Source organism: Panthera leo, chromosome A2, assembly GCF_018350215.1.
Source record: "Panthera leo isolate Ple1 chromosome A2, P.leo_Ple1_pat1.1, whole genome shotgun sequence".
In the NCBI taxonomy this organism is placed as follows: Eukaryota; Metazoa; Chordata; class Mammalia; order Carnivora; family Felidae; genus Panthera; species Panthera leo.
Window position 1 is genome coordinate 55,784,070 of NC_056680.1, and position 27,625 is coordinate 55,811,694.

The 27,625-nt window shown below is 44.6% G+C and overlaps 1 long non-coding RNA gene across 1 annotated transcript; it reads left to right on the forward strand.

Annotated features, from left to right (window-relative positions):
* The first annotated feature begins 437 nt into the window (after window positions 1-437).
* On the forward strand, window positions 438-26,219 carry LOC122213426. Its single transcript, XR_006199503.1, has 3 exons — window positions 438-1,841; window positions 24,952-25,068; window positions 25,953-26,219. It is a non-coding gene; the product is annotated as an uncharacterized LOC122213426 (long non-coding RNA).
* The last annotated feature ends 1,406 nt before the right edge of the window (window positions 26,220-27,625 follow it).

The following is a 27,625-nucleotide window of genomic DNA, read 5'->3' on the forward strand; positions in this document are numbered from 1 at the left end:
CTTTATAACAGAGACACCAGAAGCAACAACAAGCTTAGATTAGCTAGAATTTTATTTCCCTGTCTCATGGGGTTCTTTATTGGGGTGGGGGGGGGGGGTCCAGAACAGGTAACCCAGCTCAGGAACGATCCAAGCTCTAACCGTTGTTCTGCCATCCTCAAGCAGGGCTCTTTGGGTCTAAAACAGGCGCTCCTGCTTCCCACATAGCGCCTTCGGTCCCCACTGTAGAAAGAGAAAAAGTGGAGAGGAGGGCAAGCACCTTCCTTCAAAGGGCACGCCCACAGGCTGCTTACAGACTCTGCTTGGATACTATTGGCCAGGAGTAGCTCACATGACCCTGCTTACATACTATTGGCCAGAACAGAATGACGTGGCCGCAGCTGCAAGCGATTCTGGGAAATGTGTTTCACGGGTTACCCGCGAGCTGGGCCAAAATGCCTGGGCTCCTGTAACCAAGGCCAGAAGAGCAGGAGGGTCCTGGGGGATGAAGGGGCCTCCCCACCACCCCCATGGAGTGGATTTTTGATGGGAGAACATGGAGCCGACCAGTGAAACAATGAAGAGCCACGTTCTCAGTTGCAGGCTGGGTTCCCAGGGAAGCAGTCTCTGAGAGGTCTATTTGTGTGCAGGAGGTTCGTTCGGGAGTGCCTTGGGGGATGACACCCAGGAGGGCATCAGGGATCGAAGGAAGCAGCAACGCATGTTGGGAGAAATATAACTGCCACACAGTTGCAAAAAGATGCCTCAAGGGATGCCAGGATTGGGGAGCAGGTGGTGGAGAGAGCTCGGGAGCTACAACGTCCGTTGCATCCTTCTTTTCCTACCCCACCCCAGCCAGGGGAGCAGAGAAAGGCGTGGAATTAGGTTTGGCCAATCCCATGCCGTCATCCAGGATTGGATCCTTCAGCAGCAGGAAGCCGTGGTTATGGGTAGTTGGAGGCCATACTGACTGTTGAGGAATAGGGACAGGCAGAGGGCCCACTCCAGCAGCGGACATCTGCTAAAGATCCCACTGCCCAATTCCCTACCACCGGTACCCTGGGTTGTGGCTCATTTTGGAAACCTTTCCTCCAAATATCCCGGATCTCCTAGAATCCTTACAATAAGCCCCCCTTCGGGACTAAGTCAGCCAGAGTCAATATTTGGTCTTTGCAGCCCCAAAGCCGCTAATCTCAGGGCACCTCTAAGATGGTTCATTGAAAGAAGAATGTCAGGGTGTGACTGTGTTTTTAAACACACCGTGGAGCCCAGTAGATGAGATATAAGCAGGAAGCAGTTTTATTCTTTCTCACAACTGCCCTTTTCCAACCAGCTCTGGGGACTTGTGTCTCCCCATCCTTTAGGCAGATCTCATGGTTTTTGGTCACTTTCTGGTGGAGGAAGCAGGTCACTGGGTAAAGCAGAGGAAAATGGGGCTCCCAAAACGGACCTAACGGAGCATCTCCAGACATTGCCCACTCCTTCCCTTGGCTCCTCATTGTACCGGTAGAGGAACTGAGGCCCAGAGAGGGAAAGTGACTTACTGGGTGTAACTCAGCACAGAGGTGGAGGACAAGAGGGAACTGCATTGGTCTCTCGCGGACAGGGCATGGTACTGGGCAAAGCTCGCCCTGCTGTTGCATGGCTCCAGGTGGATCCCACTCTTCATGGCCATCTGAATTTGTGGGACTGGTTCATTGGTGATGTTTATCCTCCAGATATTGTTATTCTGGAGCAGCCGAAGGACCACATGACCCAGAAGAAGGCCAAGACCAGGGTTTTAATCTTAGGGCAAGGACATCAACTCGTTCTCCTCCACAAAATGGAAGTAACACAGAATGAGGTTCATCATCTGTTCAAAGGTAACCGATGCTCAGAGAGGGGAAGGTAACCTGGGAAATTCCCACAGCTCAGAACCCAAGTGTGGCGGGTCTTTTGCAAGAATGGTTCCAATCCTCAACCAATCTCCATACCTGTACCATTTAAAAAAAATTTTGGTAAAATACACATAACGTAAAGTTGACCGTCTTAACTGTTTTTAATTGTACAGTTTGGTAGTGCCGAGTGCCTTCACATTGTTGTACAGCCATTCTCTAGAACTCTCCACCTTTACAAGGTTCAGTTTTACAAGCTGAAACTCTACCCGGTAAACAACACCTCTCCATGCCCCCCCCCATCCCCCAGCCCTGGCACATGTCAGGGTTTCCCTTTTTAGGGCTGAATAATATTCTGTTGTGCGCATATGTCACATTTTGTTTATCCGTCTGTCAATGGCCACGTGAGTTGCTTCCACCTTTTTGACTATTGTGAATAATGCCACTAGGAACACGAATGGACAGATACCTCTTCAAGGCCTTGCTTTCTTGTGTTTGGAGTATATACCCAGAGGGGGGATTGCTGGGTCAATTTTTGGAGGAACCACCCTACCGTTTTCCACAGTGGCTGCGCCATTTTACGTTCCCACCAACAGCGTACAAGGGTTCCAATGTCTTCGTGTTCTTGCCAACACTTATTATTTTCTGTCATTCTCCTAGTAGCCAGCCTGATGCGTGTGAGGTGGTACCTCATTATGCTTTTGATATGCGTTTCCCTAGTCTGTGCCTTTTGCACTGTGATGTGGGGAACCCTCCCATCAAGAGGTGGAGTCTGTGCTGGTTTATGCTTTGCTTTGGTGGTTACTGGTGGTTATTTTCTGTGGCAAGCCTGGACCAAAAGAGGCCCCACACGCGTCTGCTCTCTCCCTGGAACCTGCCCAGCTACCATGTCAACAAGCCCAGGCTAGCCTGCTGGGGGATGAGAGACGTGTGGCCCAGTTATTCCTGTTGCCCCAGCCGACAGCTGGCCAACTGTCAGGCGTGTGCACGTGGCCATGTTAGACGTGCCAGCCCAGCCAGGCGGTCACTTGCACCTAGGAGGAGCCAAGCCTGGTTCACATCAGAGCTGCCCAGCTGCCCCATCGAGTCACGAGCAATAAATGATTGGGTTTTGTTGTTTTTTTAAGCCACTAAGTTTGAGAATGGCTTGCTGTGTAACGATTGCTCACTGATATATCGGTGTCCGAGCTCCTGCCCTGGGGTTTGATTCTCCACTTTCCATGGACTGAGACTAGGACAGCTGAAACTTTTACCTAGATCTCCTGATCTAGGACAGGTGAAACTTTTACCTAATTCCTGGAAGAGATGGGGCGCCTGGGTGGCTCAGTCGGTTAAGCGGCCGACTTCAGCTCAGGTCGTGATCTCGCGGTCAGTGAGTTCGAGCCCTGCATCGGGCTCTGTGCTGACAGCTCAGAGCCTGGAGCCTGTTTCAGATTCTGTGTCTCCCTCTCTCTGACCCTCCCCCGTTCATGCTCTGTCTCTCCCTGTCTCAAAAATAAATAAAACGTTAAAAAAAATTTTTTTAATTCCTGGAAGAGAAGACCAGCTCCTTCTCTGGCATCTAGCCCACAGAGGTGGAGGGACTCTTTTGGAATACCAGTCTCCCCCCCCCCCACCCCACTCCCTAGTTCTATCGAGATCCAATTGGCCCACATCACCGTATGAGTTTCAGGCATGTGGTATGAAGGCTTGACTTCCATATATTTTGAAATGATCACTACAATACGTTTAGTTAACATCCATCACCTCACCTCACGTAGATACAATAAAAAGAAATGGGGAAAAAAAGAAAAAGAATTTCTTCTTGTGACGAGAATTCTTGGTTCTTAACAACTTTCAGATACATCACACGGTGGTGGTAACTACAGTCATCGTAATGTTTATCACAGTCCTTGTATTTATTTATCTTACACCTGGAGGTTTGTACCTTTTTTCCACCTTCTTCCAGTCCCCCCTCCCTACCCTCTGCCTCTGGTGACCACAAATCTTTTTCTAGAAGTTTTCTTGTTTTTTTGTGATTTTGAGATTCCACATATAACACACATCATACAGTATTTGTCTTTCTCTGACTCATTTTGCTGAGCATAGTACCGCCAGGGTCCAGGCATGTGGTCTTGTTTTTTAATGACTGAGGAATATTCCATTGTATATATGTTTACTCATGTCTTCTACCCATTTCTTAACTGGATTATTTGTTTCTTTCTTTCTTTTTCTTTTTTCTTTTTTTTTTGTGTGTGTTGAGTTTGATAAGTTCTTTACAGATTTTTGGATGCTAACCCTTTATCAGATATATCATTTGCAAGTATCTTCTTCCATTCCTTAGGCTGCCTTTTCATTTTGTTGATTGTTTCCTTTGCTGTGCGGAAGTGTTTCATCTTGATGAAGTCTCAATAGTTCGTTTTTGCTTTTGTTTCCCTTACCTCCTATATGCACAACCTCTTTATCCATTCATCTGTTGATGGACACTTAGGTTGTTTCCGTGTCTTGGCTATCGTGAATACTGCTACACTGAATGTGAAGATACGTTTTCAAGTTAGTGATTTCATTTCCTTTGGATATATTCCCAGAAGTGGAATTGCTGGATCATATGGTAGTTCTATTTTTGATTTTCTGAAGAACCTTTACTGTTTTCCATAGTGGCTGAATTAATTTACATTTCTACCAAGAGTACACAAGGGTCCCCTTTTCTTCACATATCCACCAGTGTTTGTTATCTCTTGTCTTTTTGGTGATGGCCATTCTAACAGGTGTGAAGCCATATCCCTCTTGGTTTTGATTTGCATTTCCCTAACAGCTAGCAATGTTGAGCATCTTTTCAGGTTCCTGTTGGCCATTCATATATCTTCTTTGGAAATGTCTATTCAGGTTTTTTGCTCCTTTTTTTGGTTTGTTTGTTTGTTTATATTTAATTTTGAGAGACACAGAGCATGAGCGGGGGACGGGCAGAGAGAGAGGGAGACACAAAATCCAAAGCAGGTTCCAGGCTCTGAGCTGTCAGCACAGAGCCAGATGTGGGGCTCGAACTTGTCAACCACGAGATCATGACCTGAGCTGAAGTCGACACTCAACCGACTGAGCCACCCAAGCGCCCCAGCTCCTTTTGTTTTTTTAAGCAAGCTCTACGCTCAACATGAACCCATGACCCCAAGATCAAGAGTTGCATGTTTCACCGACTGGGCCAGCCAGTCACCCCATTTGCTTTTTTTTTTTTTTAAAGCGAAGTTTTAAAAATTTATTTACTGAGAGAGAGAGAGAGAGAGGGAGGGAGGGAGGAGCAGAGAAAGAGAGGGAGAGAGAGACTCCCAAACGGGGTCTGCACTGTCAGCACAGTGCCTGACGCAGGGCTCGGTCCCACAAACTGTGAGATCATGACCTGAGCCGAGATCAAGATCCAAACACTTGGGGCGCCTGGGTGGCTCAGTCGGTTAAGCGTCCGACTTCAGCTCAGGTCACGATCTCGCGGTCCGTGAGTTCAAGCCCCGCGTCGGGCTCTGGGCTGATGGCTCAGAGCCTGGAGCCTGTTTCCGATTCTGTGTCTCCCTCTCTCTCTGCCCCTCCCCCGTTCATGCTCTGTCTCTCTCTGTCTCAAAAATAAATAAACATTAAAAAAAAAAAAAAAAAGATCCAAACACTTAATGCACTGAGCCACCCAGGCACCCCTGCTCCTTTCTTAATTGGATTTAAAAAAAAATTATTATTACTATGTTTGCTTTTGAGTTATATGACTTCTTTATATTTTTTGGATATTATCCCCTTATCAGGTATGTGGTTTGCAGATATTGTTTTTTTCCATTCTGTAGGTTGTCTTTTCACTTTTCGCTTCGTTGATGGTTTCTTTTGCTCTGCAGAAACTTTCAGTCTGATGTAATCCTGCCTGTGTATTTTTATTTATTTTTAAAAATTTTTTTCAACATTTCTATATTTTTGAGAGAAAGAGAGAGGCAGAGCGTGAGCAGGGGAGGGGGAGAAAGAGAGAGATACAGAATCCGAAGCAGGCTCCAGGCTCTGAGCTGTCAGCACAGAACCCGACACGGGGCTTGAACTCACGAACTGTGAGACCATGACCTGAGCTGAAGTCAGAAGCTCAACCGACTGAGCCACCCAGGCGCCCCTTGCCTGTGTATTTTTAATATTGCTGCTCGTCATATCCAAAAAGTCATCAGCAATGGCCATGTCAAGGAGCTTTTTTCTATATTTTCTTCTAGAAGTTTCATGGCTTCAGGTCTCATATTTAAGTCTTTAATCCATTGTGAGTTAATTTTTGTGCATGGTGTAAGATAAGGACCTAGTTTCATGCTTTTACATGTGAATATCCAATTTTCCCAGCACCATTCATTGAAGAGACTATCTTTTCTCCACTGAATATTCTTGGCTCCCTTGTCCCTCCAAATATTAGTTGACTGAATATACTTGGGCTTATTTCTGGGCTCTCTGGAATCTCAGTATTTTTTTTTTAATGTTTATTTATTTATTTTGAGACAGAAAGAGAGAACACGCTGTCATGAACTGTGAGATCATGACCTGAGCCAAAATCAAGAGTTAGACGCTCAACCAGCTGAGCTGCCCAGGCACCCCTGGAATCCCAGTCTTAATTACTGCCCTTAATGGGATGCCTTTGGTTCAGTCCTCATGTGGACCTCAGGACCCATCACGTACTTATCTTCCTTGTCTCCCCAGAAGGCAGGCAGTCATTAACCAAGCATGACTGAGGTCCATGCCAACTTCTGTGTGCCCTTTTGAAGGTGAATGAAAGTGAGGAAAGAGAACATACTTCCCCATAGGTGGCTGCTTCCAGTTTTGAGACCCTCCACGGGGGCTGGAGAGATCTTTACTGTCACTAGGCCCCCAGGTGGATCCAAGATGCACCCTGGTCTGGGAACCAAAGTCAGGATGCCTGTGGAAAGGCTCAAGCAGGTGAGACACCAGGTCAGATCCATGTTTTAGAATGATTCCTCCTGGTGACCAGCATGCTCACTGGGTTAACAGGCCTCCCCCGCCACACCCTGCCCCTCTCACCATCCTCCCAGGTAGAGTCAGGCCTTGGCCCTGATGGTCTCCCATGGGCCCCTGAGGTACTCTTGTGGCACGCACCCACACATTCGCCATCTCCTTCACCAGCCCACAGGCTCACAGAGGTCTCCCAGTAGCTAGTACAGGACCTAGAACAGGTCGTGGTGACAAAGAGCACAGCCTGCCCCCATCAGACTCCCAGGATTCCGCGCCCGTACCTGCCGTCCCACCTTGAAAATCATGGGCAGGGGTCCAGCCGTTCTATAGGCTTACAGATGTGTTTTCTCATCTGTAAAGTGGGAATAGGAATGGCACCTGCTTCACCATGCGCTGTGAGGTTTCAACAGCTTCCTGCAGGAAACAATACATGGGCATGCGCTGGGGTCCTCACGTGTCTTGCTGATTCATCATTAAAATAAAATTTGAAATCTGAATTCAGGTATAATGCACAGACTTAAAATATATATTGTCTTCATTTGCCAAATCACGGTGTGGAGCCTGTCCCACTTCAGAAAGTTGTCCTTTTCCGATGAATTTCCCTCCCCACTAGGGGCCACCACTGCTCTGATTTCTAAAAGGATAGATTGACTTTCGTCTGTTCTTGAACTTTGAGGAAACGGAGGCATACAGATTGCACTGTTTTTGTGTCTGGCTTCTCTCATTCAGCATTATGCCTGTGGGGTTCGTGACTTCACGTTTATTACGGACTGACATTCCATTTCCTGAATACACCCCTATTTCTGTGTCCTCCTGTTGTCAGACAGTTGGGTCACTTCCAGCCTGGAGCAAAGAGGAATAAGGCTCCTGTGAACAGTCGTGTGCAAGACGGGTATGGGGGACATATCTTTTTACTTGGGTAAACACCTAGTGGCGGAGTTGCCGGGTATAAACAATTGTATAATTAACTGTATAAGCAGCCGCCAAACAGTCCTCCAAAGCAGTTTTGTCCCCACCAGCAAGGAAGGAGGGTTCCAGCTGTTCCGCAACCTTGGGGACATTTGGGGTTGTCACTCATATTTGTTTTAGTTGGTCTGGTGGGTGGGAAATGATGTCTCACTGTGGCATTACTTTACATTTCTCTGACGAATGATGGCGGACACTTTTTCTCGTACTTATTGGCCATTTGTGTATCTTCTTTTATGAAGTGTCTGCTCATTTTTACCCACTTTTTTTTTTTCAAACTAGGTTGTTTGTCTTTCCAGTATTAATTTGCTAGAGTTTTTTTTTTTTAAATATATTCCAGAAGCAATTCCTTTGTCAGATATAAGTGTTGAGAATATTTTCTCCCAGTTTATGTCTTGCCTATTCCCTTTTTTTTCCCTTTGGTGTGTAATTGATAAATAATAAACGGCAGGTATTTAAAGCATATAAACTGATACATTTTGATATATACATATATAAATATGTGGAAACACTGTGAAAACCGTCATCATAATTCAGACAGTAAATACATCTGTCACCCCCAAAAGCTTGATGGTGCTGCTTTGTAATTCTTTCCTCCTGTGCCCCCCATCTCCTGCCACCCAGCCCCAGATACTCATTTATCTACTTTCTGTTACTGCAAATGAGTTTATACTGTCTAGATTAAAAAAATTTTTTTTAACATTTATTCATTTTTGAGAGAGAGCGAGACAGAGTGCAAGCAGGAGAGGGACAGAGAGAGAGGGAGACACAGAATCTGAAGCAGGCTCCAGGCTCTGAGCTGTCATCTCAAAGCCCGACATGGGGCTCAAACCCACCAACCGAAAGATCATGACCTGAGCCAAAGTCAGATGCTTAATCGACTGAGCCACCCAGGTGCCCCTGTGTTGTCTAGATTTTCGTATAAATGGAACCATAGAGTATGACTCTTTTTATGTCTGGCTTTTTTCACTCAGTAAAATTATTTTGAAATTCATCCGTGGTATAGTATGTGTCAATACCTCATTCATTTTTACTGCTGAAATGTACTCCATTGTATGGATACACTACTCCTTGTTTATCCCTTTTTCTGTTGGTGGACATTTGGATTATTTTTAGTTTTTTGGCTGTATCAACCAAAGCCCCTATGAACATTCATATACAAGTCTTTGTGAGACATATAATTTCTTTTTCTGGGTAAATGCCTAACAGTAGGATTGCAGTGAGATTGCCAAAACATGTAGTAGGTGTATGTTTGACTTTTTAAAAACTGCCAAACTAGGGGTGCCTGGCTGGCTCAGTCAGGGGAGTGTGCAACTTTTGATCTTGGGGGTGTCAGTTCGAGTCCCACATTGAGCATAGAGATGACTTAAAAAGATTTTTTTTTTAATTTTTAAAAAATGCCAAACTGATTTCCAAAGTGGTTGTGACATTTTACATTCCTGCCAGGATAGGATTCCAATCCCACTGCATCCACCCCAACATTTGGTGGTCCTTTTCATCGCAGCCATTCCAATAGGTATGTAATGGTAGCTCAATGAGGTTTCCATTTGCATTTCTTTAATGATTAATAACGTTGAGTGTCTTTTCATGTACTTATTTGTCACCCGTTTATCTTGGGTGAAGTGTTTGTTCAAATCTGTCATGTATTTTTTTTACTGGAGTTTTCTTATTGAGTTTTGAGGGTTCTTTATGTGTTCTGAATACACAGTCCTTTATCAGATACATGATTTGCAAATACCTTCTCCTGGTCTGTGGATTCTTTTCATTCTCTTACCAGAGTCTTCAAAGAGCAGAGATTTTAAGTTTTGATGAAGACCAGTTTATCCATTTTTTTTCTTGTTTGGTTTTGTTATTTAGAAATATCTGCCTGCCCCAGGGTCACAAAAGTATGTTCCTGTGTTTTCCTGTAGAAGGTTTATGGTTCCAGCCACAATAGATTGCACATTATTTTTTATGTATGGATTTGATTACTCCGTTGTTATAGCATCATTCATTAAAAAGTTTTCATCTCTTACTTGAGTTATCTTTATATAAGATATCTTTATAAGGACAAAGTATCTTTGTAAAGGGTCTATTTCTGGACCATCTTTGTTCTACAGATCTATCTGTCTGCTCTTATGTCAGTATCATAAATGCTTGACTACAGAAAGCTTGATTGCTAGCTTTATAGTGAGTCTTTCAGAAGTTTAAGTCCTCTGAACTTGTTCTTCAGAATTGTTTTGGCTATCCTAGACCCTTTGCATTTTCATACACATTTTAGGATCAGCTTGTCAATATCTACTAACCAGCTTTGTTGGTTTTATTGTTTCCTTGGATTCGTGTTGAAATTTTAGGTGAATTTGGAAAAAAAACTTTTCGGTCCTCTAATGGATGAACATAGTGGTGTATCTGCCCATTTATTTAAATCTTTAATTTCTCTCACCATTGTTCTGTAGTTTCCAGTGTAGAGATCATACCCCTATTTCATTAAATTCGTTTCTAAATATTTTATGTTTTCGTTGCTATTACAAATGGTGTCCTTTTACATTCTCTTCTACTTGCTTGTTGCTAGTATATGTAAACACGAGCTTTATGTATCGATCTTGTATTCTGAAGGCTTGCGAAATTCACTTAATTTTTCTAGTTTTTTTTGTTTATTAAGATGCTTAAGTTTTCTGAATACAGGATCATGTTGCCTGTGAGTAGAAACAGCTTTATTTCTTCCTTCCAGTATGTATTTTGTTGTTGTTGTTATTGTTGTTACCTGTGAGAAATAGGCCCACCGACCTAATCAAAGGAGAGACACAGACACTGGGAGCACAGTGAAGCAAGACTTTAATCAACATTCTTGCAAAAGCAGGTATCTGATGGACATACCCACTTGGGGCAGTTACAGCAGACAATTTATCTCCTAGCATGCAAGTCCCTCCCCTGATTCCTCATTGGCAGAGCACTACAGAGGTAAGTCCCTCCCTTGGTTCCTCATTGGCTGAGTACTACAGAGCTTACAGCCTTACCTGGATGTCACCTATGCCCATGTAAGGCAAAAAGTAGTCTGATTGGAACAAATGTACATTCCCTGAGGTGAGGCACAGACTCAGTCCCTCCTCCCTTTGTTCTTTGGTGTATGCTCATTGCAGAGCCCGTGAAAACAACCTGGTGAAAATAAGCCCAGGAAATGGACAGGGGAAGAAGAAGCAGGAAGTGAAGTGTCTAAGGGTTTGGGACTCCATTGTGTGTGTGTGCGTGTGTATATGTGTGTGTGTTGGGGGAGGGGTTGGTTGTACATATTTCCATTAGTTGTAAATCTACTGGTAACTAGGCAGCACAGCTTCTATTTGATATTTCTGAGAATGAATCCCTCCCTTACTTCTCCCTTCTGAAAATGAATCCTTCTCCCTTACATTACCTTGCTGCACGGGGCTAGACCTTCTGGAACGATGTTGAATAGAAGTGATAAGATTAGACATCCTTGTCTTTTTGCTGAGATGGAGAAGAGCCTTCCGTGTTTCAGTATTTCCAAGTTTCACCAACAACAAACATGTTGGTAACTGAATGCATTTCATACTGCACCTTATTAGCCTGAAGATGTTTCCTTTTCTTCCTACTTTGCTGACGGTTGTTATCACAAATGGGTATTGAATGTTCTCAAATGCTTTTTTCTGCCTCAATGAGATGGTCCCAATATTTTCCCTTTTTATCTTGTTAATGTGATGATGTGTATTGACTGAGTTTTGAATGTTAAACCAAATTTGCATTCCTGGGATAAGGCCCTGGCTTCTATTCTCCCAATATTTTGGTAAGGATTTTTATGTTTCTAGTTAAGAGGGATATTAATCTGTAATTTTCTCTTCTTGTGATGTTTGGTGTCAGAATTATGTTGGCCCACTAAAAAGAGTAGGGAAGCATTCTCACCTCCTCTATGTTCTGGAAGAGATTGTGTAAATTAGAATTATTTCGTCCCTAAATGTGTGATAGAATTCCCACTGGGAAGCCATCTTGTCCTGGAATTTTCTTTGCGGGAAAGTTTTTAATTGTGACTTTAATTTTTTTTTTTTTTTTTTTTTTTTTTTTTTTTTTTTTTTACCAGCCAAAGCGTCATTCAGAGTTTTAATTTCTTTTTTTTTTTTTTTTCTGTTTTGGTTAGTTGTGTTTTTCAAGAAATTTGTTAATTTCATCTAGGTTGCCAAATTTATCAGCATAAGTTGTTCCTGATATTGAAAACTTTAACATCTCCTTTCAGTGGACAAGAAAGTAAAATGAAACATCATGAAGATATAGAATATTTAAATAATACTATCAACAAACATGTCCGAATTGGTATTTGTAAACTATTATACCGAATACTTGTAGGATACACATTCTTTTCAGGTGTCGTGAAGTATTCACCGCATATATACCACATGCTAGACCCTAAAACAAGTCTCAAAAATTGTATTAAATTAGACATTAATCAAAATAAGCTATTCTTCATACCCACTATGATGGACACAGTAAAGACAAAAACAGAAGCTAACAAGTGTTGCCGAGGATGTAGAGAAGTTGGAACCCTTATGTGCTATTATTGATGGGAATGCAATCGAAAGCAGGGCCTCAAAGATGGTATTTGCACACCCATTTTTTTTTTAATTTTCTTAACATTTTATTTATTTTTGAGGCACAGAGAGACAGAGCATGTGCAGGGGAGGGGCAGAGAGAGAGGGAGACACAAAATCCAAAGCAGTCTCCAGGCTCCGAGCTGTCAGCACAGAGCCCTACAGGGGGCTCGAACTCATGAACTGTGAGATCATGACCTGAGCTGAAGTCAGACACTTAACTGACGGAGCCACCAGGTGCCCCTGCACACCCGTGTTTATTGCAGCCGTATTCACAGTAGCAAAGCAGGGGAAACAACTCAAGAGACCATAGGCCAATGAATGGGTAAACAAATGTGGTCTATACACCCAGTGGAATAGCATTCAGCTTTAACAAAGATGGAAATTCTGACCCAGGTTACCACAGGAATGAACCTTGAGGACACTGTGCCATATGTGAAATAAGTCTGTCACAAAAAGACAGATCCTGTACGATTCCATTCATGTAAAGTTCCTAGAGTCAAATTCATAGAGATATAAAGTAAAATGCCATTTGCCAAGCACCTGGGGGAGAGGGAAGTGAGAGGTGTTGTTTCATGGGGACAAAGTGTCAATAATGCTAGATGAAGAGAGTTCTGGAGACCGATGGTGGTGATGGTCATACAAAACTGTGAATGTACTTAGTGCTACTGAACTGTGCACTTAAAAATGGTGAAGAAGGTAGTTTTCGTGTTATGTTTATTTTACCACAATTAAAAATAAAATTAAAAGGCCATCTACACAATCTCAAGAACACTTGAATATTAAACAATCCACTTTTAGGTAAGTGATGAATAAAAAAGCCACAAGGGAATTTGAAAGTATTTTGAACTTGAATGATAGTGAAAACACAGCGTTTTGAATTTGTGAGAAGCCAAGAGGCTTAGAGGAGATTCAAAGCCCTTACGATGGTTAATTTTCATGTGTCGGCCGGATTGGGCCACGGGGGCGCACAGACATTTGGTCAAAGGGTATTCTACGTGTGTCTGTGAGCGTGTTTGTGGGTAAAGTTAATATGTGGAAAAGAAAAGGTGGGGGGGGGGGCGCCTTGGCTGGCTCAGTCAGTAGAGTGTCTGACTCTTGATCCCACCAGTGGTGAGTTCAAGCCCCATGCTGGGCATGGAACCTACTTAAAAAACAAACAACAAACAAACAAAAAACATCTGACTGGGTAGCCTGAGTAAAGCTGATTGTCCTCCCCAGCGGGGGATCCAATCAGTTGAAAACCTGAAGAGAATAAAAAGCTGAATAAGAGGGAACTTAAGTTGCCAGACTATTTCAGCTGAGACATCCCGTCTCCTGTCTTCAGACTGGAACTCACACCTGAGAGCTCTTCTGGTCCCAGGCCTTCAGACTCTGACCAGAACACTATTGGCTCTCTTGGGTCTCTAGCTTGCCGACCACAGATCTTGGGATTTGCAAGCCTCCGTAATTTTAATCTTGTGAGTCATTTCTTACAACGAATCTCTTTAGACGTGCATACACACATATACTCATATCCTATTGGTTCTGTTTCTCTGGAGAGCCCCGCTAATACAGCTCCAAACAGTTATATCAGAAAAGAATAAACTTTGGGGTGCCTGACTGGCTCACTCAGAAGAGCATGTGACTCTTGATCTTAGGGTCGTGAGTTCAAGCCCTACATTGGATGTAAAGATTACGTAAATAAATAAAAAAAAAAAAAGAAAGAAAAGAATAAACTCTTTTTTTAAAGGAACAGTTTTCTCTGTTTTTTTAAAATGTTTATTTACTTTTGATAGAGAGAGAGAGACAGAGCACAAATGGGGGAGGGGCAGAGAGGGGGGAGACACAGAATCTGAAACACACTCCAGACTCTGAGCTGTCAGCACAGAGCCTGATGTGGGGCTCGAGCTCACGAACCATGAGATCATGACCTGAGCCGACGTTTAACTGACGGAGCCACCCAAACACCCCAAGAATAAGTTTTTAATAAAGTACAGAACCAACTCGCTAAGGTCAGGGGGAAAGTTGAGATTACTTGGTCCGGCAGTCTGTATGTGGGAAGAGCCAGGTGAATGCAGACAGCCAGGTTCCAGGATCTAGGGCTTAACCCCCAGGCTGCATCTCAGCTTATGGTCCTACCGTTGGCTTGTGTCATGCTTGCAGGGGACGTCAGTCAGATGGAGGCCAGTGGTCAGGCTGACTCTAGGGGCATGGTATTCCCAAGGGCAGAATTTGGACCGGTGGATGGAGAACAGCTCTAGCTGGCAAGGCAGATTTGGGATTGACATACAGCAGAACGCATGACAGGCGGGTGAGATGGCAGTGAGTCCTTTGTCCCTGGACGTGTTCAAGAGCAAAGTCAGACACTAACTTGTCACTGTGCACAGGCAAACCCTATAATTAATGTTCAAACCAGGATTTAATGGACACTCCTCAGGAAGCTATCATGTTCTGCCTAATTTGTCTTGTTTTTTTTCAAGGATTATTTTTTACAAGTTATAATTTTCTGGTTCTTGGTCTAAAGACTGAAGATATTTTATTTTTTTATTATTGAAAAAAATTTTTGATTTGTTTATTTACTTTGATAGAGATAGAGACAGCACGAGTGGGGGAGGGGCAGAGAGAAAGGGAGAGAGAATCCCACACAGGCTCTGCTGTCAGTGCAGAGCCCAATGTGGGGCTTGAACTGATGAAGCCGTGAGATCGTGACCTGAGCTGAAACCAAGAGTCAGACGCTTAACTGACTGAGGCACCCAGGTGCCCCAGACCATGAGGATATTTTAAATGGAACATGGCCCATTTCCCTGTCTGAAAAGAAATGCTTAAACAAACAAAATGGTCTTGTCCTCAGGAGTATGGAGAAGGCATTCGGATTTCACCCCAGTCTCAGCCCCCAAATACATTGGGCCCAGGCTCTGGGATCACAGGCATGTCACTCTACCTCTCTAGGTCTCAGTGCACTCATCTGTAAGATAGGTATAATCATAAAAGTGTGCATTTGCTGGGTCTCTTAAAGCACCTTCCCAATTGCTGTGTCCTGCACTTTGATTTTCAGCGAGGATAAAAAGATCACAGAGGAAAAGCAGCCTCTGAAAAGTAGAAAGCTGAGTGCACACAGAGGGTGTAATTTTCTCCTGCCTGGGAGGGAAAGAATCCTGAACTTTAAAGACGAAGCTTTACGGGATAACGTCTCTTCAGCATCCGAATGCAGCCCATTTTTGGCAAAAGACGCATTTAGTCCCGTGACAGGCAAACATTTCATCCCAGCTCAGGGATCAGAATTTGGCATTTGAGAACAACAAAATGTTTCATGGCAGCTCCCGGACAGCCTTTTTACTTTTTTTTTTAATGACTAATCTCCTTGGGTCGGTGTGTCCCTGGGCTGACCCTAGCAAAATAAAACGGAGACTAATTAGTGTAGAGGAGATAATACAGATGGGACCAGTTCCTGTTTTCATGGACATCTCCAACCCAGAGAATAAAAACAAGAAAAGAGTTCTGATTTTTAAAAATCACGTCCTTGGAAATATCCTTGGCAGTGGCCTGAATGTCAGGAGAACTGGGTTTTAATTCTTGCTCTACCAACCGAGTGGTTATGTGACCCTTCAGAAGCTATTTTCCTTGCTCGGTTTCCAAATCCGTAGAGGGGATTGGTTTTACTTACCTGCCGTGACATACCCCCAGTTTCTGGCACAGAGATCCTAAAACCCTTGTGATTTCCTATGTAAGAATTGCACTAGGAACATCCTTTGTTCTAATATTTGGTCTTTGACTCTGGTTCCTGACACAGAACTCCTAAGTCCCTTGGCACTTCCCGAATGATAGGAGTGTGTTTTGTTCTAGTGAGGTGACTCTTGGTGATCTCTTGGCTAGCTTCAGCCTGGAGGCTGGTCCCCAGAAAGACCAAGCCATGATCAGAAACTTAGAACTTTCTGTTCCCCCCACTCCCAATCCTCCAGGGAGGGAAGAGGAGCTGGAGATTGAATTAATGATCAATCACGCCTGCATGATGAAGCTTGAATAAACACCCCAAAGCGGAGTGTTCAGAGAACTTCCGGGTTGCTGAACACATCCATGTACCAGGAGAATGGCACACCACAATTCACGGGGACATTTGGGACTCTTCCTGACTTTGCCCCATGCACCTCTCCATCTGACCATCCATCTGTAGCCTCTTTACTAAACCAGTAAGTGTAAACAATTGTTTCCCTGAGTTCTGGAAGCCATTCTAACAAATTACCAAACCCAAGGAGGGGATCATGGGAACCTCAGTTTAGACCTGATCAGTCAGAAGGGTGAGTGAGAAGCCGAACTCGTGACTGGTGTCTGAAGTAGGGGACGATCTCGTGAGACTGAGCCCTTAACCTGTGGGATCTGACACTATGTCCAGGTCGATAGCATCAGAAGCAAATTGAATTGTAGGACACCCAGCTGGTGTAGAATTGCCCGATGGGTGGAAAATGCACACATCTGGCACCAGAAGTGAAGTGAAGTGTGGTAGCAGCGTGAGAGTAATGCAGAAGCACAGGAGCGCTTTGTCTATACAGCTGCCGAGCTGTGAGGAGGGAATCACATTAGGAGAACAGTCCTAACCCTGTAAAGAGCTCACCACCCAGCAGAAAAGGTCCATGCTTCTTGCTTTAGAAAGTGTCCTCTGGGACACCGTCCCCCTTCCCCACCCCTACTTCACACTGGGTTGGGAGGTGTCTGATGGGCCCCCAGAACAGCCTCTGTTTTCCACTGTCTAAGCTAGCGTGCACTCTATTACTTTGAACTTTATTGTATTTTTGTTAACAGCCATTAGACACGTCCTTGCAAAAACCCAAACTCTAGGAAAATATGCAGGCGGAAACAAAAGCTCACCTACTGTTCCATGCCCCAAATGAAAGCCTTGGTGGTCAGTCTTCCCCGCTAGACAGTTCAAAGTTCTGGTCACCGGGTCTGATATAGGGCAGGAGTTGTTGGGGGGGGGGGGGTTCCCCCTACACCACCAAGCGATGCTCCGATGCCAGCCCAGCTGTCTTGGAATTCACCGCAATTCTGACACTCTCTACCCGGGGATAGTGCCATCCCACAGGCTAAGGGCTCAGTCCCACCAGACTGGCTTCCATTTCAGATGCCAGTCGACAGTCTAGGTTGTCACCTGTGCTTCTGACCAGTTGGCTATAAATCAGAGGTTCCCACAACCCACTCCTTGAATTTCTGTTAATTTGCTAGGAGCAGCTCACAGATTTCAGGAAGCCCATTTACTGACTGGATAGTCGATTTATTACAAAGGATATTAAAGGATATTTATTACAAAGGATATTATTTATTACAAAGGAAAAACATCAGTCAAATGAAGAGATACCTGGGGTGAGGTGCCAGACGAAGGAACTTCTGTCCTCATGGACTTTGGGGCACATGGAAGCATTCTGGTCCCCAACTTGGAAGCTGCGAATCCCCTCCTTTTTTTTTTTTTTTTTTTTTCTTAATGGAGGCTTCATTACATAGTTAATTGATTAAATCATTGACCATTGGTGACTGATTCACCCTCCAGCCCTTCTTCCTTCCCTGGAGGTCAGGGTGTCGGACTGAAAGTTCCAGCCCTCAATTCCTGGTTGGTTCCCATGGCAACCAGCCCCCACCCTTAGGTGCTTCCCAGAAGTTACTTCATCACCTAAACCCACTTGTGGCGGAAAGGGGCTTGGGAACGACAAGACTCTCATTTTACTGCAAGGGCTCTGAAGCAACGTTGGCAACTGAGGACCAGAGACCAAATACCGTGACCCAAGTTGCTCTTATCGGTCAGGCAGTTTCAAGAGTCTGGGCAGCTGTGAGCCCGGAACTATGGACACAGAGCAAGCATACATGAGAAATACATTTTGGTCATCTGAAAGATAAAATACGCATCTCCTGTAAGTTACACTATCTCACGCGCTGTAAAAACCCGAGACACCATTCAGTCCTTCTCTGTATGCCCAGTTCACCCACTGGAGGAGTAACCACCAGGACACTCAACAAACATCTACTAAGTGAATCAGCACTCTGTTGGCTTCATTGTTTGTTTGTTTCTAAAGCATGCTGTCTGCATGAATAGATGTCTAAAGCTAATCTTTCATATAGTTACAAGAGCTTACAATCATTTTGTTGACATTGTGGCAAAAATTCAATGGAGGAAATTTTCAAAAGATCTTACTGGCTTTATTCAGTGATTCGGGGATTAGGCAACATCCCATCTAGCAGATAGAAAGGAGCTGTACAAAATGAAAGATTTTTACAGGACGAAGGGAGGGGGAAGAGGGAAATTCTACTAGGCAAAAAAGCAGGTTGGTTATTGCAAGGTTACTTTCCTACAGGGGAAAGAGGGTCAGAGAGCCCGTGCTGTCAGCACAGAGCCCGACGTGGGGCTCGAACTAGTGCCAGTGCTGATCAGGCGATTCCTGATGGGATGAAAATGTAACTAACTTTCTCAGGGCCACACAGCCAAAGGTAGGTAGCAGAGTCGGGATCTGGCCAGCATGTGCAAAGGCCATCGGAGTGAGCATTATCCTGGATGCCTAGGTGGCTCAGTCAGTTAAGCATCCAACTGTTGATTCTGGCTCAGGTCATGATCTCACAGTTCCTGGGTTCAAGCCCTACACTGCGCTCTGCACTGACTGAGCGGCTGCTTGGGATTCTCTCTCTCCTTCTCTCTCTGTCCCTTCCCCACTTTGCACAGGCAGGTATGTGCTCTCCCTCCCTCTCTCTCTCTCAAAATAAATAGATAAGTATTTTTTAAAAAAGTAATCAGTATCCAAATGTGGGCAGTAGGAGTGGTCTGCTTTAGGTGCAGGTAGTAAGAGGATGTATCGTCTACAGAGCATTTAAAATCAGTAATAATATAGAAACCAATTTGACAATAAATTTCATATATTAATAAAAAAATAAAAAAATAAAAACAAACAAAAAAGTCAGTAATAAAAATGGACTGAATGAAGGTCTCTGCTTTTTATTATCACCACACACAGGCCCTATTAAATAATGTCAGTGCATATTTATTATTTATCACAGTGATCAAATCCACAAATCCTGGGAAACACAGCTGTGGGTCTGAGTTCTGAGGAACTGCAGTGGCTACTACTGAGGGTTTAAAAGAATCTTTGTGTGTGTGCCCAATACACATAACATAAAATGTATCATCTTCGCCATGTTAAGTCTATTCACATTGTTCGCAAATAATATCCAGAATTTCTCTTCTTGCAAAATGGAAACTCTGTCCCCATTACGTAACTCTCCGCCCCCCTCCCCCAGCCCCTGGAAGCCACAAACTCTGCTTTCTGTCTCTGTGAGCTTGACTACTGTAGGGACCTCATGTACGTGAAGTCACACAGTATTTGGATTTTGTGACTGGCTTATGTCACTTACAGTGTTCATCCATGTTGTAGCATGTGTTAGAATTTCCTTCCTTTTTATTTATTATTATTATTTTTTAATTTTCTTAATGTTTATTTACTTTGGAGAGACAGAGAACACACACACACACACGCACGCACACGCACACACACGCCACGCACGCAAGCGGGGGAGGGGCAGAGAGGGATAGAGACACAGAATCTGAACAGACTCCAGGCTCTGAGCTGGCAGCATGGAGCCTGATGTGGGGCTTGAACTCACGAGCCACGAGATCATGACCTGAGCTGAAGGCAGATGCTTAACTGACTGAGCCACGCAGGCGCCCCTATTTATTTATTTTTAAACATTTATTTATTTTTGAGAGAGAGTCAGAGCATGAGCAGGGGAGGGACAGAGAGAGAGTCTGAAGCAGGGGCTCATGGGGCTCAAACCCACCAACTGAAAGATCATGACCTGAGCTGAAGACTGAAGTGTAACTGAGCCACCCAGTCGCCCCCCTTTAAAAAAAGTTTTTTTAACATTTATTTTTATTTTTGAGAGACAGAGAAAGACAGCATGAGCTGGGGAGGGGCAGAGAGAGAGGGAGACCCAGAGTCCAAAGCAGGCTCCAGGCTCTGAGCTGTCAGCACAGAACCCCATGTGGGGCTCGTACTCAGGAACCAAAAGATCATGACCTGAGCTGAAGTCGGATGCTTAACCTACTGAGCCACCCAGGTGCCCCTGAACTTCTTTCCTTTTTGAAGCTTGGATAATATTCCACTGTATGTTTCTGCTATATTTTGCTTACCCGTTCACCTGTTGCACACTGAGGACATTCATCTGTGGAACATTTAGGTTGCGTTTGCCTTTTGGTTATTGTGAATAGTGTTGCTATGAACACGAGTGTACAAATATCTACTTGAGTCCCTGCTTTCAGTTGTTGGGGTAAATACCCAAAAGTGGAATCGCTGGATTATCTGGTAGATCAATTTTTAACTTTTTGAGGAAACGCCAGACTGTTTCCGTATTGGCTGCACCATTTTACATTCCCTCTGGCCGTTCACAGGGTCCCAATTTCCCTACATCTTCATCAACACTTGTGGTTTTGTGTGTGTGCGCGCGCGTGTTATTTTTATAGTAGCTGATGGGTATGAAGTACTATCTCATTGTAGGTTTTCATTTGCATTTCCCCAGTGAATAGTGATGTTGAAAATCTTTTCACATGCATATTGGCAATTTACAGATCTTCTTTGGAGAAATGTCTAAGTCTCTTGCCCGTTTTTTAAATTGGGTCACTTGTTTGGTTTTTGTTGTTGAGTTATAGGAATTCTTTGTGTATTCTGGATGTTAACCCCTTGTGAGTATATGCTTTGCAAATATTTCATTCCATTGTGAAGGTTGCCTTTTCACTCTTTTGATCATAACTTTTGATGCATAGAAGTTTTAAAGTTTGATGTAGTCCAATTTGTTTTTACTTTTCGTGCCTGTGCACTATGGAATTTTGGTAACATATATGCTCTAAAATAACACACTTACAAAACTGACGTTTTAATAAAACACTAGGAGTTTTTTTTTGTTTTTGTTTTTGTTTTTTTTTTTTCCAGAAAACTCCTAGTTACACAGTTGCCTCCCCAGATACATGGATTTAGCTCATGTGTTTGTTCCCAGAGTAAATTTGTAACTTTTTGGGCATCGTTTGAATTTGCTTCAGGGACAGTGCTTGTCTGCAGCCCCTAAGGCAATACACGTTCCTGTGTTTAAATGGTAATTTCAAAATAGACAATGATAGTACAGTGACTGTGAAGACAAAGAAAAAAACCCTTTTTTGTGATTCAGCCATTCTAAGCCACTTGGAATTCTTATTTGGTTTAAATTTTATTTTAGTATTTTAAATGTTTATTTTTGAGAGAGAGAGAGAGAGAGAGAGCGAGCATAAGCAGGGGAGGGGCAAAGGGAGAGAGGGACAGAGGATCTGAAGCTCCCTCCACACTGACAGCAGAGAGCCCAATGTGGGGCTTGAACCCCTGAACCGTGAGATCAAAGTCAGATGCTTAATCAACTGAGCCACCCAGGCACCCCTGGTTTAAATCTTAAAATATGAGATAGAGTGCCAACCACAAGGGGTAATTTTTTTTTAATGTTTCCTCATTTGTTTTTGAGAGAGAGAGAGAGAGAGAGAGAGAGAGAGTGCAAGCACAAGCGGGGGAAGGGCAGAGAGCAGGAGAGGGAGAATCCCAAGCAGGCTCCACACTGTCAGCACAGAGCCTGATGCAGGGCTTGATCTCAGGAGGTCATGACCTGAGCTGAAGCCAAGATGCTTAAGCCACTGAGCCACCCAGGCGCCCTGCAAGGGGTGATATTTTTGATAAGTGCAAGTCTAACCTCATACTTGAACTATTCTACTGAATCTCCATATTAGCCTGCAATGGAAATTTATTTTTTTCATTGTCTACTTTTTACTTATTATTTAGTGGCCAGTATACTACTCTCACATTATTCATTATTGCAATAGGCCACTATGTAAATGTAAGTTTAAAAAACAACAACACACATCAGCGGCTATGATCTGTGTTGCCTGTTCAGGCACCTGAGTGGACTGGCCCGGCTGGCTGGGGTGGATTTGGGAAGCCAGGAGCAGGCTCTGCCCTCCTCCAGGTTTGGTGCCCTGGAGATGTCTGGGGATTCCCTTTTGTGTCCAGCCAGGGCTGCCCGAGGCAGGCTCGGCTGGCTGGGCTAACATACATGCACCTGGGCTCCTGAGGGTCTCCGAGTGTGGAGCTGCAATCAGTCCAGGGCTCGGGGACCAGGGGCTCCAGCAGCCCAGGAGAAGCTGATGGGCTGAAAGAAACACCCAGTGATCCTGATGGAGGACGAATGAGGCCCATGTGAGAAGACCTTCCCGAATGAGAGTAAATGCACAAACAGATGTTGGATCCCACGAACAGGCAGCTTGTCTGCACACACATAGAGAAGAGCAATTTCTGTAATTAAATAGCATGATTATTTCACACAAGATGATGTTTTGGAAATCATTTTGCAAAGGCTGAAGCCATGCCACTGCTCCCAGCCTCTTTTTTAAAATAATTATTATTAAAAAAAATTTTTTTTTGATATTCATTTATTTTTGAGACAGGGAGAGACAGAACATGAATGGGGGAGGGTCAGAGAGAGGGAGACAGAGAATCTGAAGCAGGCTCCAGGCTCTGAGCTGTCAGCACAGAGCCTGACATGGGGCTTGAACTCACGAACTGTGAGATCATGACCTGGGCCAAAGTTGGATGCTGAACCGACTGAGCTACCCAGGCGCCCCTAAAATTGTTTTTTTAATATAAAAGGGTGACAGTCCTTTTTTTTTTTTCCTTTAAGTTATTTATTTATTTTGAGAGAGAAAGGGAGAGAAGTGCGGGGGAGGGGCAGAGAGCATCCCAAGCAGGCTCTGCACTGTCAGCGTGGAGCCCGATGCAGGGCTCTAACTCACGACGGGTGAGATCATGACCTGAGCTGAAATCAAGAGTCAGATGCTTAACCGACTGAGCCACCCAGGCGCCCATCTTTCTTAATTTTTAAGTGTCTAAAATGCTGAGTTTTCCTGCTCAGAGATGCCCGAAAGTTCATGTTGAGTCCCCCTTTCCTAAATTTCCAGGGACCCACAACCAAAACCTAGCTGCAGCCTCATGCAACACGAAGCCACTGCTGCTGCAGACGTGCCCACAAGTGTGTCACAGGGCAGGCACACTCAGCACGAGGGTGCTCCAAAGTACACACTTCTACTCCAAAGATAGAGGGGAAACACAGAAATCACCAGGGGCAACATAGAGATAAAGGGGGAGCCTATAAATTAAAAGCTCATTTCAACCAACTGCAACGTATCTGAATCTTACTTGGATCCTGATTCTTCAAAAAAATTCTTCGAATGTTTTTATTTTTGAGAGAGACAGAGCATGAGTGGGGGAGGGGCAGAGGGAGAGGGAGACACAGAATCTGAAGCAGGCTCCAGGCTCCCAGCTGTCAGCATAAAGCCCGGTGCAGGGCTCGAACCCACAAGGGCTCGAACCCACAAAGCGCAGGATCATGACCTGGGCCGAAGTCTGACGCTCAACCAACTGAGCCACCCAGGCGCCACAGATCATGATTCTTTTTTTTTTTTTTTAATTTTTTTTTAAACGTTTTATTTATTTTTGAGACAGAGAGAGACAGAGCATGAACAGGGGAGGGTCAGAGAGAGGGAGACACAGAATCTGAAACAGGCTCCAGGCTCCGAGCTGTCAGCACAGAGCCCGATGCGGGGCTAGAGCTCACAGACCACGAGATCATGACCTGAGACGAAGTCGGCCGCTTAACCGACTGAGCCACCCAGGTGCCCCAGATTCTGATTCTTAAAACACACACTGGGGGGAAAATGTGACATTCATGACACAGTTGGAAATTTGAACTGACTGGATATAACCGAGGAATTATCATTAGTTTTTTAGATGATAATAGTATTGTGGTTATAGTGTACATATCAAAGGGTCCTTCTCTCTTAGAGATACACGTGTTAAAATACAGAGGAAATGACAGGATTTCCTGGATTTGTTTCAGAATGATATGGGGACATTCAGCTTGGGGTTGTCTGCAGAAGACATCGGACTGGCCATGGACTGTTATCAATGGAGTTCAGTATACTACCCTATCTACTATTGTGAATGTTTGAGATTCTCCATTGCAAAATTAAAAAAAAAAAAAAATTGTTACAGAGTGATAGTGGATAGGCTCAAATAACAACATCCCACTAGGAAGAAAATTACTTGCCTTTTAAATGATCGCTCAACCCTCATCTGCTCAAGAGCAAGGCCCTTTCATTGGGCCAGTCTGTGATCCTGTCTCGTGCTTGATCGTGGCCCCACCCGGGAGATGTAGGCCTTGGGCCCAAAGCCTTTGGCGGGGGATACAGTGTCTGTTTGTAACTTAATGGCTTCCCTTTGCTTCGTTGTATTTATTTTTTGGCTACCTCTATTTTGGCAACTATTTTGGTTTCCTATTTACAGAAGTGACAAAGTTTTCTTCTTAAATGTATGTAAACAATTTGATTTAAAGACAAGAATTAGCACAGGTGGTACTCAGATATTGTAGGACTTTTTTTAGGGCGGCAGGAAATGACAAGCACGGGAGGCACCAATGCAGTCACAGGAAACATACAACCGTCTTAACAAAATCCCGGGTCCCTTCCATCTGGGAGGTTCTCTGTGCCTGGGGCAAGATGGTCTGCTCAGGCCTACTGTCTCCCTGAATTTCAGATGAAGCACCTGACACACAGAAGGGAGGCCAAGAGCAGGCAGCGGAGGCAGATCACACAGGGAAGGCTGGCTGCCAGAATGGACCCCAGCTGGGCATCAGACGCCATCCATTACCAGGTTCGGAACCAACTAAAACGAGGGAGGGGGTGAGTGCAAGGACAGAGTAAAGGGGAAAATCTTAAAGGGGGAAACTATTTTTATCCACCGTTTTGTTTCCCATTGGTTGTTTTCTGCTGGGGACATTTCCTAACTGCCTTAAGTGAACCAAACAGGCAGTCAGCAAGCTGTGTTTACCCAGATTATTTAGTTGGGGCTCTTTGTATGTTTGTTTTTGTGTAATTAAACTTTTGATATCTTTATAATTAAAAAAAATTTTTAATGTTTTTAGTGTATTTTTGAGAGAGAGAGAGAGAGACAGAGCATGAGCGGGTGAGGGGCAGAGACAGAGGGAGACACAGAATGAGAAGCAGGCTCCAGGCTCTGAGCTGTCAGCACAGGGCCCAATGCGGGGCCTGAACTCATGAATGGTGAGATCATGACCTAAGCCGAAGTCCGGATGCCTACCCGACTGAATCACCTAGGCACCCCAAACTTTTTATAGTTTTTATTTTTTAAGATAATTTTATTCATTATTATTATTTTTAAGCTTAATTTTTAAAGTTTCTTTTGAGACAGAGAGGGAAAGCAGGGGAGGGGCAGAGAGGGAGGGAGACACAGAATCCCAAGCAGGCACACCGCTGTCAGTACAGAACCCGACACTGGGCTCAAACCCACCCACCATGAGATCATGACCCCAGCTGAAACCAAGAGTCAGAAGCTCAACGAACTGGGCACCCAGGTGCCCCGAAGATCATTTTAGAGCCACCTGCAGTAGGAAATAATACAGAAGGATCCCACGCACCCTTACCCACCGATGGACTGCAACCAGAAAGCTGACACGGATGCAGTCACGATACAGAACATTTTCATCACCGCGAGGATCTCCCCTGTTGTCCTTTTAGAGTCACATCACCCCCAGGCCCGCTTGGCCAGACCCTCAGCCTTGGCAGTCGCTCGTCCGCTCTCCGTTTCTAGAATCTTGCCACTTCAAGATGTCGTACGGATGAAATCATACAGTATGAAACCTTTGGGGACTGGCTTTTTTCCACTTAGTGAAATTCCCTGGAGATTCACCTGAGACGTTGCATGTATCAATAGCTTGCTCCTTTACTACCCAGTGGTATTGCATGCCATGGGTGGGTCACAGTCTGTGTAACCGTCATCCCCGGAAGGACCCCTGTGCTGTTGCCAGTTTTGGGTTACTCTGAATAAAGCTGCTGTGAACATCTTATGTACAGGTTTTTGTGTGCACATAAATTTTCTTTTTCTTCTGGGATAAATGCCCAAGAGTATACATGTTTGTTTTTAATGAATTAGTTGTCATATTTTCCAGTCAAGAGATTTCACCTAAAAAAATCCATGTTCCTGATTTCTCCTCCCTAATCACAACATCTGGAAAGACAAGGCACAGCAACTCATGATCCTAATGGGTCAGAGCATTCCAGTCCCCTTATGCCCTGCTTAGTCCCTTTTATTTATTTACCTGCCTGCCAAGGCTCCTGGTTTACCTAAGTAAGTGGGCAGAATTGGAACACGATGGGTTTTGTATATACACATGTCTGCAATTTCTCTGCTCAAGCAGAAAACACTGGTTGCCTATGGGGAAGTGGCCGTGAGGGGGAATCACTGTTACTGCGAGCCCTTTGGGGCTTTTGTAGTTTAAGCCACCTGACTGTATGACCACAAAAATGAATAAAATGTGCAAACAAGAACACTAACATTTCCTCACAGATGCCCCTCTGGCACCGCTTTTCCCCTACAACTCTTCTGTTTCTTCAGAGAAGAGAATCCGGTGGAATTCCCCTTCCCAGAGCACCTGGTTCCACACAGGCAAAAAGCCCCTAGCTCTGGGATCTAGCTTCTCCAAATGCACATGTTCCCTGGTCTGGGGTCTTAAGGCTTTGACCCCCAAACACCCCTCCTCATCATCCAAAAGCCCGATGACCCCTGGGCCTCTCTGAAGTCCAATCGGGTATCCATCTATACCCAGCCCTGGGGCCACCTCCTCCAAGAAGCCTTCCCAGCCCGACTGAAATTCAGCATCTCCTTCCTTGTCAGGCAGTGGCATTAATGCGTGCCTTTTTGGTTACAATTCAGTGCACACTTCCTGAAACTTTTACACAAGCTGGTCTGGTGCACCCTCACCCCACCCCTTTCCTGACCTCCCACTAGACTGCCCCCCTCACCCGCCCCCCCCCCCCACCTTGCAATAGATTGACATTTTGGAGGCACTGGTGCCGCGTTGTGTCTGCTGAACCCACTCCCTCATGCAAATCATGACAAAGACATCTACAAACCACAGAGCACAAGACGTAGACTGAATGTAAGATCCAAGATCTCTGCATGCAGATGAATTCAGTGATGCTGAACATTCTTCTCTTTTGGAGGGGAGAGGGGGTAGAGTGAGCTCCGGCAGTGCTGGTGCTCCAAATCTGCCCTTTGGGTAACCTCCCTGACTTCCAGAAGCCAGAAGACAAGGGCTTTGGGATCTTAGAGCCCTAGCACTGCTTGCTGGGTGATCTTCGGGCCACTCAACCTGTTTCCTCCAGGAGAAATGGGGATCATAATCTCTCTC